This window comes from Schistocerca piceifrons, chromosome 2 (genome assembly GCF_021461385.2).
Source record: "Schistocerca piceifrons isolate TAMUIC-IGC-003096 chromosome 2, iqSchPice1.1, whole genome shotgun sequence".
NCBI classification, from domain to species: Eukaryota; Metazoa; Arthropoda; class Insecta; order Orthoptera; family Acrididae; genus Schistocerca; species Schistocerca piceifrons.
In genome coordinates this window covers 790,375,222-790,385,373 of record NC_060139.1, presented here as the reverse complement: position 1 = coordinate 790,385,373, position 10,152 = coordinate 790,375,222, and the positions used below count along the sequence as shown (strand labels likewise).

Here is a 10,152-nt window from a genome sequence, read left to right as displayed (position 1 = left end):
GGATGTTTGTGATGTCCTTAGGTTAGTTAGGTTTAACTAGTTCTACGTTCTAAGGGACTAATGACCTCAGCAGTTGAGTCCCATAGTGCTCAGAGCCATTTGAACCATTCTTCGTTAGCAGCAGAGCTAAGATGTTAATTTCACGAGTTTCAAGGTCCTTCACTCACCTGGCGATATCGAGGTTTTTACACAGTGACTATTTAACTGTATGTAGGCTTCAAATTTGTTAAGAAAGGGTTATTTGCAAACCGAGCACTATTTCACGAAGCTCGATGAGCGTACTAAATGATTTTTAGACACTCTTACAAAAAGATGCCAAGATTCTTTTTTTAAAAAAAAAAAAAAAAAAAAAAAAAAAAAAAAAAAAAAAAAGAAGAGTTTTTCGGTATGTACATCTACATCCGTAGTCCGCAAGCGAAATTTCGATGCATTCGTGACTCATGCGTGGGAAGGCAGTTTGTCTGTAAGTCTTTCTTTGAGTTTTAATTTCTCTGATTTACTGCAACAATTATTTCGGGACGTGAATGTAGGTGGATGCATCGTCTGGTTCCCCTTGAAACGAACACACTGGATCTCTCCGCGATGGACAACGCCTGCAACTTGTAATCTCCCCCCTCCTTCCTTCTTCCATCTATAGGGCAATGCTCAGTCCAAGTAACTAATAAGCAAAGTCTTTTATAAAGATTTGAGAGGAGCGAATATTACAATAAACTTTAAAGTTTACTTGGCTTTGCCATGTTGAGATGGCTCCAGTTCTTCTTGTCTAGGGATCTGATTCTTAAAGCTGACAATCTAACATCAGGTCCTAACTGTTGGTTTGGAGTAAATAAATTGGAAGATTGTTGTTGCAAATTTTTTTTTATGTAAATACGTTTTCCACTGACTTTCACACCTTTTAGTATATCGTACAGTATTTTGATTTTTCACAGTAACAAAGCCGAAATTATACTGTTCCCACCTATTACACAAAAATACGTCCGATCACATCAGAGCAAGCTAATGACTCTCATATTCTGCGGAAATAACACTATTCCAAAGGGTTTACAATTTTCATTTTTTTTGTCAAATGTTTCTAAAAAATAATTTTAACTTCACATTCAGAACTAGCACCTATCGATTATTTTTAAAGTAACTCCTTTTCACAAATTTTAGATTGAAATGCAACATATTGTGTATAAAATTAAATGAAGGTTTTCAGAAACGCACCTGAGATAATACTCACCTGTCCAAAATTCGAAAAATAATACTGGTATCAGTAACTACTGTTCAGGAAAAGTAATGCTAGAGGAGGATGTCCCATTACAAACTGCCATTCCTCGAGGCGTTGTCCTCAACAAACTGCCATTAGACGAGAGTATGACGTCATGTTCTCTTGTTGTAACAATTTTCCCCATCTCCTCTGTGAACCCTATACGGAAAAGGTCACAGACTGAAAAGCACTTTCAAGAATTTGTCGAAAATCTTGTTGCTTGCCATACGCGGTGCACTCTATCACTGAAATGTATACCAGTTTATGAAGCAGCATCTAAATTAAATTTACAGTATCTATCACATCACGACAAGAATGGAGACATCAAAATTTTAAATATGGATGATCAAGGGAATATTTTTCGGCTGTAGCTTTGTAAAAGTTTGAGTTCATTGAGGTAGAACAGATAAATCCGCATCACGAGATTTTACCGACGCACCATTCAGTTTTGGATGTCAATGTACACTCCTGGAAATGGAAAAAAGAACACATTGACACCGGTGTGTCAGACCCACCATACTTGCTCCGGACACTGCGAGAGGACTGTACAAGCAATGATCACACGCACGGCACAGCGGACACACCAGGAACCGCGGTGTTGGCCGTCGAATGGCGCTAGCTGCGCAGCATTTGTGCACCGCCGCCGTCAGTGTCAGCCAGTTTGCCGTGGCATACGGAGCTCCATCGCAGTCTTTAACACTGGTAGCATGCCGCGACCGCGTGGACGTGAACCGTATGTGCAGTTGACGGACTTCGAGCGAGGGCGTATAGTGGGCATGCGGGAGGCCGGGTGGACGTACCGCCGAATTGCTCAACACGTGGGGCGTGAGGTCTCCACAGTACATCGATGTTGTCGCCAGTGGTCGGCGGAAGGTGCACATGCCCGTCGACCTGGGACCGGACCGCAGCGACGCACGGATGCACGCCAAGACCGTAGGATCCTACGCAGTGCCGTAGGGGACCGCACCGCCACTTCCCAGCAAATTAGGGACACTGTTGCTCCTGGGGTATCGGCGAGGACCATTCGCAACCGTCTCCATGAAGCTGGGCTACGGTCCCGCACACCGTTAGGCCGTCTTCCGCTCACGCCCCAACATCGTGCAGCCCGCCTCCAGTGGTGTCGCGACAGGCGTGAATGGAGGGACGAATGGAGACGTGTCGTCTTCAGCGATGAGAGTCGCTTCTGCCTTGGTGCCAATGATGGTCGTATGCGTGTTTGGCGCCGTGCAGGTGAGCGCCACAATCAGGACTGCATACGACCGAGGCACACAGGGCCAACACCCGGCATCATGGTGTGGGGAGCGATCTCCTACACTGGCCGTACACCACTGGTGATCGTCGAGGGGACACTGAATAGTGCACGGTACATCCAAACCGTCATCGAACCCATCGTTCTACCATTCCTAGACCGGCAAGGGAACTTGCTGTTCCAACAGGACAATGCACGTCCGCATGTATCCCGTGCCACCCAACGTGCTCTAGAAGGTGTAAGTCAACTACCCTGGCCAGCAAGATCTCCGGATCTGTCCCCCATTGAGCATGTTTGGGACTGGATGAATCGTCGGCCCACGCGGTCTGCACGTCCAGCACGAACGCTGGTCCAACTGAGGCGCCAGGTGGAAATGGCATGGCAAGCCGTTCCACAGGACTACATCCAGCATCTCTACGATCGTCTCCATGGGAGAATAGCAGCCTGCATTGCTGCGAAAAGTGGATATACACTGTACTAGTGCCGACATTGTGCATGCTCTGTTGCCTGTGTCTATGTGCCTATGGTTCTGTCAGTGTGGTCATGTGATGTATCTGACCCCAGGAATGTGTCAATAAAGTTTCCCCTTCCTGGGACAATGAATTCACGGTGTTCTTATTTCAATTTCCAGGAGTGTATTTTTATGTCGAGTGCAGAAAAAAGAAGTTACCCACTGGCACGTTCGTTATTTTTAACTTATTTGGAAAATTTATTAGAAACATGGTGAAATTCATGTAAACTGATGGGAATGTCACTGGGACATGATAAATCATACCCTCCTATTTGCTGACGATCTGGTGATACTAGCTAAAGATAGTGATGACGCTACTTATATATTGGAAAAGCTGTTTCAAGAATATGACAAGTGAGATTTAAAAATAAACACAAAGAAATCTGAGCATTTGACAGTAGGTGGTGATGAGTAGCGTGATTTAGAGGCTGTGAAATGTAGTATTAAATGTTCTTTAAAATACCTATCTGTACCATGCAAATCGAATGAATGTAGAGGACATTAACAATAATAATGAACAAGGTAAACGACTTATTAGACATTTAAGCTCAATCCTAACGAGTAATAAATCACGAACAATACGAAAAAGATGATGTACAAAACAGTATTAGAAATCATATGTATATATAGGGGGTTGGGAAGACAGTAAACTATGGAGGCTGAAATATGAAAAATAGAATTAAATGTAAGTTACTCACAAATAATTATAGAAAAACTAAAATAAAGAATAGAGATGCTTGGATGTACAAAACTAAAGACAGACTGAAAAATATAGCAAAAGGAAAATAATACTAAGCGAGGTGGGCCGTGGCTTTGATAGAGGAAATTCAGTCGAAGGTGCGGGGCTCAAACGCCAAATGAAGTATTTAGGTGTGTGTGTGATATCTTATGGGACTTAACTGCTAAGGTCATCAGTCCTAAGGACAAACACAGACACCCATGCCCGAGGAAGGACTCGAACCTCCGCCGGGATCAGCCGCACAGTCCATGACTGCAGCGCTTTAGACCGCTCGGCTAATCCCGTGCGGCAAGTATTTAAGTTATCGTGGTTTATCCAAGTCACCTAATGCGAATGCTGGGTGTTTGGTTTGAAAAGCTCAGACTTAATATCTCTCTGTCCTTCTCCAGTCCAAATTTTAGTTTCATTCAAAATCGTTTCATCGTTCACAGTAAGTTAAACTCCCTCCCTCCCTCCCCTCCTTACCAAAATGTTATTTGTTATGCGAAAAGGACGACAGGAATATTAAAAATGACGTTATTAAACCATGTAACTGACATGTTGCTACGATACTCGAAACCACAAGTAGATAAGTACTGAAAAAAATAATACGTGGCTACAAATGACAGAGTTCTTGGGAAACTGAGCGTTGTATTCAAAAACAAATTTAAAATGAAAATCGTGTGATCAGTACATACTGTCAGTCCTAAATTGTGGCAGTGATACTGTCTCGAAATACAAAATTGCTCGAAAAATTGAAGGTGCCGTATAGAAAAAAAATGAACGAACAGTGTTAGGGAAAACGAAATTAAATCAATGTGTAAAGGAGAGATTGAACATATTTAGTGACTTATGAAAAAGAGATGGAGGCGGGCAGGGCATATAACTAGACAGATTGATCTGAGATGAAATAGTCTTTGGTGGATTTCTCACGGTAAAGTATGACGTCTGCGGAGGTTTAATAGGAGATGAGGAAATCAGTGAAAGAGAAGTACAGACTCGAAAGCATAGGCCAGTTCTTATTATGGGAGGGGAAATACAGAAGCAGCCTCAATCAAGTGCGAGATGAAAAGCGTCCGTTTGTGATGGTGCCAGTGACGTCATAGTAGCATGTGACCTAACCAAACAATATGATAATTTATGGTATACAATTTGGAGTTATCTTCTCGTGCTGTTTTGGTCGCGTAACACGTAACTAATCTAATGAAGATACGATACGGCAGTGAATGTAAAACCGAAAAGAGAAAACAATGTTTTCCCACATTGATGAATCCAGTTACGGAAAGCAACCGATGCCGAGATATGGACAAGTCTGACCTCACAAATATGACCTGAATCAGTAGCGTGTGTGACGGCCGTTGCGACATGCACGCTCTGGGAAACTGTTTCGAAGCATCCGGGAACACCGTCGTCACGTCGGAAATCGTAAAGCAGGCACGGAGGTCATGTGAAGGGACAGCTGGTGTTTCTGCGTCTGGAGTACCGTCCAGTGGACATGTGACGCACTCTGCTGATCCAGTTTCGAAACTCGGCGCCATCGTACAGTAAGTGAAAATGCAGATCGCTGTGTGGTAATATCCGCAGGCTGGCCCTGGGAATTGGCCCGGGGCGAAGAAACTGACAGACATCCCACATACTTCCATTTGTATCTCACTCTGCGGTCTAGACGTATGTCAGGCGGTACAGATAGCCCGGGACTTTCTACATCTGAAGGAGACTACACTCGCCAAGGCGGCATGGATGCTGTCTGGCCAGCAAGAGTGAGTTGTAACTTCAGATTAAGACATATACTGCTGCTATCCGTGACCTGAAATGAGCTCCCTGCGAATCGAATAGGTTGTCTAACATAGACATTTGTCTATCGCACGCAAATGACCATTCTAAACACATACTTATATGGATATGGTGTCTGTTCTTTCGGACATGTCCGAAAGAACAGACACCATATCCATAGAAGTATATAGTTCTGGCAACACCAGCCATGACCTTCTGTGCGGATGCACAGATATTCCCCGAACTCTTACGGGACTTGGTAAGAATGTCTTCCACGAGTAATAAGTGTGTTGGGTTGGGACACTACGAATGTAGTGTGTGGACATACAAGGTGAGAATGTGGATCTCGCGGGAGGCGTGCGCGAGATAGTCCCTGCAGTCGTGCTATCCTCTGTCCCCTCGGTGGCTCAGATGGATAGAGCTTCTGCCATGTAAGCAGGAGATCCCGGGTTCGAGTCCCGGTCGGGGCACACAATTTCATCTCTCCCCGTTGATATGTATCATCGCCCGTCAGCAGCTGAAGGTATTAATATAATTCTAATTTCATTCTAAACACAGTCGGACTCTATGCTTCAACTTGCCGGGACCTACCTCCAGTTTTCCCGACAACATAGAACCTGTGCTGTGTGTGTACCAGATCTTTCACAGGTGGTAATGGCTTAGCGAATCCCGGTCACAACCTGTCCACCAGGGGTACTAAGGCACCAATGTTTGAAGAGAAACGTCTTTACATAAACTTATTCATTGTGCATCCGCGGCAGTGACCCTGTGTGATATAATTTATTCGCGGCAGAACGCGTTCAAAAGGCTAGCTTCTGCACCATGCGCCGCAAGGTCACCACGCATATGTGCGAACTGCTCAATTATTCTCCTTACCGCAACTGGTGATGGGAGACAGCCTTATGAAACATGTAGTGTGGTGAATAAATTAACTCTAATTTTTTTTTATGCAGGGATGAACTTAGTACTAAATTAAATATTTGAACTAAGATGAGTGCTCAAATGGCTCAGTTAGAATGTTTTTCACAAAGGTCTCGGTGCTTTCCGACAGTCCGAACTTGTTCGGAAGAGAGAGATCGTCAACACCCAATGGTTTAATAGAGGTATAGAGCTGCTATTTGCCCCTGTGGTTCGCACCAGTGTGCATGTTGAGCTGATGGCCACTTTGAAGTGTCATGACGTTAGTTTATCTCACTTGTTACTTTCTTGCTAAGCACTGACGTTCAAACACCCTTTACACTCTTATTACTTCAGACAGATGGTATTTACACTGAGGTGAAAAGAGTCAGGCATGCGTCATAATATCGTACCGGACCTCCTTTTGCCTGCCGTAGTGCAACAGCTCGATGAGGCGTGAACTCAACAAGATGTCGGAAGGCTCCTACAGAAATACTGACTCACTACCTCCCCAGTTGCGAAAGTGTTGCCGGTGCAGGATTTTTTGCACGAACTATCCTCTAGATTATGCCCCATAAATGCGATATGAGTGTCCAAACCATTCACTTGAACTGTTCAGAATGTTCTTCAGACTAATCGCGGACAAATGTGCTCCGGTGAGGTAGGGCATTGTCATCCATTAAAAAAAAAATGCGTCGTTGTTTGGTATAATCATGATTGGCTACAAACTGTCTCCAGGTAGCCGAACTTAACTATTTCCAGTCAATGACCGGTTTAGTTGAACCAGAGGGCAAAGTCCATTTCATGTAAACACAGCCCACACCGTTATGGATCCACCACCAGTTTGCACAGTGCCTTGTTGACAACTTGGGACCATGGCTTCGTGGAGGCTGTACCGTAACGAATCTTACCATCAACTCTCCCTAACTTAAATGGGGACTCATCGACGAGGTCACTGTTTTCCAGTCCTCTAGGGTCCAACCGATATGGTCACGAGCCCAGGAGAGAAAAATGGTTCAAATGGCTCTGAGCACTACGGGACTTAACATCTGAGGTCATCAGTCCCCTAGAACTTAGAACTACTTAAACCTAACTAACCTAATAACATCACACACATCCAAGCTCCAGGCAGGATTCGAACCTGCGACCGTAGCGGTCACGCGGTTCCAGACCCAGGAGAGACGCTGCAGTCGATATCGTGCTGTTAGCTAAGTCACTCGCGTCGGCCGTCTGTTGCCATACCCCATTAACGCCTAGCTTCACAACACTGTCCTACTGGATACGTTCGTCATACGTTGCGAATTGATTAGTGCGGTTATTTCACGCAGTGTTGCTTGTCTGTTAGCACTGATGTCTCTACGCAAACGCCGCTGCTCACGGTCGCTAAGTGGACGCCACTGGCCAGTGCTTTGTCGGTGGTGAGAGGCAATCCCTGAAATTTGGTATTCTCGACACCCTCTTGACATTGTGGATCTCGAATTACTGAATTCCTCTATCTATGGAATGTCCCATGCTTCTAGCTCCAATTACTATTCCGTTTGAAGTCTAGTAATCCCCGTCGTGCGACCATAATCGCTTTGGAAACTTTTTCACATGAATCACCCGAGTACAAATGACAGATCTGTCAATGCACCGCCTTTCATAGTTTGTGCACGCGATACTACCGCCATTTGTATATGTGCGTATCGCTGTTCCATGACTTCTGTCATATCACTAAACGTGTCGTGTGTGTATGCACAGAGCATTAATGAGTGTTATTCCTGAAGGATAGTTCAGGGAGTGTGTTCGTTGACAATTACCTTACTCCTACCGAGAGCGACTGCGCAGTGGTTAAGACACTGGGCTCGAATTCGTAAGCAGAGCCGGCAGAATTAAAGTTTACCGTTGTTTTACAAAATCTCTAAGGCGAATTCCGATATGTTTCATTTGCAAAGGAAACCGATCTTATACTGTTCGAAGAAGTATTACGTCTCTAATGGCCTCTTTGTCGACGGGCTGCTAAAACCAAAACTCCCTTTCCCTTCCTCCAATTATCGTAAACTTCTCGTGAAGTGCCAGAGGCACCACTGATTATAAGGTTCTATGAAGACTAGTGGTACTGATAACTTACCAATAAAATCGACAAAAATACCAAGAAAAACTATCAGCGTGGAAGGGAGAGTCTTGCAAAGAAATTGAAAGTACATGGTTGTAGGAAAACACATGTTGCGTACAATTAGATTTAAAGCAATCTCGGAAAGGAAAAATTGAAAGACATTAAGCTATAATCCAATGAAAATATTCTGTTAAGTACAGTAGCACAGGGAGGAGAGAGAGAGTGCGAGAACACAAATCTGTACAATGGAAATTCGGAGCGTGTTGCGAATTTTGCGAGGGGGAGGAGGTGAATGAAGGACTAGATTACTCACTAATGAAATCAGAATTTGCCGTAGCACTGAATGATGGCATTAAAAGTCGATCATCACCGTCATGAGTAACTGAAGTCATTGGGATACATAAGAATTCGGATGTATAATATGGTTTTAGAACAAATGATACAGCGAAAATTAAAATCGGGTTTCAGAATAAATATGTAAACTAAGGCAAAGACAGAAAATCAGAAAGAAAACACGAGGAGATGCTCCACGAAACATTCATTTCATAAATAATAAACGTGCTATAAATTAATTTTGACGTGGCGCTTATTTGGCGTTTAGCAGGCGGAATATATGCGTATGGTTTGGGAAGTGCCCTTTCGATGAAAGGTTAGATAACATGTTCGAAACCCTGAGATGAATGTAGTGTTGAAACCGCACGATTAATCAAGAGTATCATCAAAATCATCACTGAAGTGTGAAAGTAGAAGGCCAAGAAATTGTTGCTGATGTTTAAAGTGTTAAGTAGGTTTGCAGATTATGTTCTCCGTTGTGTAACCAGTACACGAAAGAAATAATGGAGAAAACACAAGAGCGTGAACAGAAACGTAAGAGAAGCAAATAGCAATGCGACAGCTCGCAGACAAATTATCATTTTGGACTGATGGTAAGAAAAGTTTGACAGATCTGATGAGTGAAGTACACAGTGTAAAGAGCACAGAATTTAATGGAAAACATAATTAATGACGTAATTAATGAAGGAGATATAAATTGCTATGTCTTAAAATTTGGGAAGATACAGTAGAAGTGAACGAATCACACACATGGATATGAGTGAAATAAAGGAGACTCATTAGCAGACTGATGCAAGGAAAGGAAGTTTTGTTCATCAGAATGTCTGTAGTAGTATCAAATGTTCAAATTGTAGTGGAAACGCGGTCAACAAACTGTATATCTGAATAGATTTGTTTGGGGGTGAGGGAATCTAATGATAAAATTTGAAACTATTAAAATGTGATGCTATAGAAGATGATAGGTTGGTTGGTTGATTTGGGGGAGGGGACCAAAGAGTGAGGTCATCAGTCCCATCGGATTAGGGAAGGATGGGGAAGGACGTCGGCCGTGCCTTTTCAATGTAATAATCCTGGCATTTGCCGGAAGCGATTTAGGGATATCACGGAAAACCTAAATCAGGATGGCCTGACGCGGGTTTGAACCGTCGTCCTCTCGGATGCCAGTCCAGTGTGCTAACCACAGAGGTACAAGATGATAGTGTAGTCGTTCTTCTTCTTGTTATTGGTGGTGGTGGTGGTGGTGGTGGTGGTGATGATTGTTGTTTCATTGTTCTCAAGAACATTTTCACTAGAACCTTTATACATTGCTGGCCATTAAAATTGCTAC

At 43.6% G+C, this 10,152-nt stretch overlaps 1 non-coding gene across 1 annotated transcript; it reads left to right on the top strand.

Moving 5' to 3' along the window:
- Positions 1 to 5,896: 5,896 nt before the first annotated feature.
- On the top strand, positions 5,897 to 5,970 carry Trnat-ugu. The gene has a single exon. It is a non-coding gene; the product is annotated as a tRNA-Thr (tRNA).
- The last annotated feature ends 4,182 nt before the right edge of the window (positions 5,971 to 10,152 follow it).